Source organism: Hylaeus anthracinus, unplaced genomic scaffold (assembly GCF_026225885.1).
Source record: "Hylaeus anthracinus isolate JK02 unplaced genomic scaffold, UHH_iyHylAnth1.0_haploid 11978, whole genome shotgun sequence".
In the NCBI taxonomy this organism is placed as follows: Eukaryota; Metazoa; Arthropoda; class Insecta; order Hymenoptera; family Colletidae; genus Hylaeus; species Hylaeus anthracinus.
This window is the reverse complement of record NW_026534326.1, coordinates 1,472,676-1,473,781: the sequence shown is the minus strand read 5'-3', so window position 1 is coordinate 1,473,781 and position 1,106 is coordinate 1,472,676. Positions and strand designations below refer to the sequence as shown.

The 1,106-nt window shown below is 44.9% G+C and overlaps 1 protein-coding gene and 2 long non-coding RNA genes across 6 annotated transcripts in view; 1 reads left to right on the top strand and 2 right to left on the bottom strand.

The window, feature by feature from the left end:
- The window catches only part of LOC128896675 (uncharacterized), a 1,977-nt gene extending 1,770 nt beyond the window's left edge, over positions 1-207 (bottom strand). The window contains exon 1 of the long non-coding RNA XR_008462064.1: positions 14-207. This is a non-coding gene — a long non-coding RNA (uncharacterized LOC128896675). The remainder of the gene's footprint in view (positions 1-13) is intronic.
- Positions 208-539: 332 nt separating this feature from the next.
- Positions 540-1,106, top strand: part of LOC128896673 (forkhead box protein D1-like) — an 18,957-nt gene continuing 18,390 nt past the window's right edge. For 2 of the 4 annotated variants that reach the window (XM_054160033.1, XM_054160034.1), the window contains exon 1: positions 542-697. The gene's annotated coding sequence lies outside the window, so the exon portion shown is untranslated. Of the gene's footprint in view, positions 698-1,106 lie in introns of all 4 variants that reach the window. The other 2 variants (XM_054160031.1, XM_054160030.1) reach the window with 2 other exon arrangements.
- LOC128896676 (uncharacterized) overlaps positions 704-1,106 on the bottom strand; it is a 1,142-nt gene continuing 739 nt past the window's right edge. Inside the window, exon 3 of the long non-coding RNA XR_008462065.1 lies at positions 704-936. This is a non-coding gene — a long non-coding RNA (uncharacterized LOC128896676). The remainder of the gene's footprint in view (positions 937-1,106) is intronic.

Sequence of the window (1,106 nt, the reverse complement as noted above, 5' to 3'; positions counted from 1 at the left end):
GATCTCATGGAACCTTACAGAAAACATGTATAAAGTTTTTCTCTAAACTGAAGAGCCAATTTTTAAAAAATGGAGGAATGACTACTTTGAGAATTCCCACGGCTTAGCCCCCTTCCATGGCTTGTAGCTGTCTTAACAATGAACATTTTGAACTAAAACTTTTTCTCCTTGCAGATCTCATGAAATCTTACAAAAAACATATATAGAATTTTTCTCTAAACTTAAAATCCAATGTTTAAAAAATGAGAGTACGACTTTGTTTGGAAGAATTCTCAAGCCTCGCTCTTGCAAATCTAACCTACCGACATTCCCTTATCGGTTTACTTGAAATATGACGAAAGAACCAACTCCCCTTTTCTAATTTCTTCAATTCCCGTGGTGACCAAGGCAGAGCGAACCTGAGGATTCACTTCTGGCTTCGGCGGAGGCGGAGAAACAGCGCGGAATCGAGCGCGGGAGGGCGTCGATAAGCAGTGGGGTCCGCGAACGGCGTGACTCCGCCTACACCCGCTTGGAAACGCTCGCTGGCACGGAACGGTCACGACCAGTATCAATCTTGGCTGGGTTTCCCTTACGGACGCGTGTTACTGGCGTCGCGGATCCTCTCTACGCTCGAACGCGCTGGAACGCTCGCGTAACGTCGCTCGAGCCGCGAAAAAAGTGTCGTGACGTCGCCATCGGAGTGCCAGAGGCCAAGGTAAACATTGGTTGCTCTATTTATCCTTCGACATCTACCGTCCGTCCGACTTACGCGTTTCAAACAGTGCTTGTTTCAAGAATAATTAATTATTTAAAAAGTGTCGGTTGTTTGGCGACTTGTTTCAAACGCAGTCGTGGGTCCAAGTCCTATAGCAGGTCAGCAGTTGTCGGGACTGTAGATGTGATCGTTCTTGGAAAGTGGCTGTAAGATCCAGGAACTGGCTTCGTTTCTCAACTCTGAAAAATCAGGATTCGTGTTAACATATTAGTCATGTTTGCAGGGTGAATGTACTTATAGATACCAAGGGAGAATGTTCTAGACTCTTATTAATTCAGTTGCTATAGAATTTAGAGTCTCAAAGCAACTTACTGATACTCTGAGGTACTCACTTTGGTGTCAGAGATCC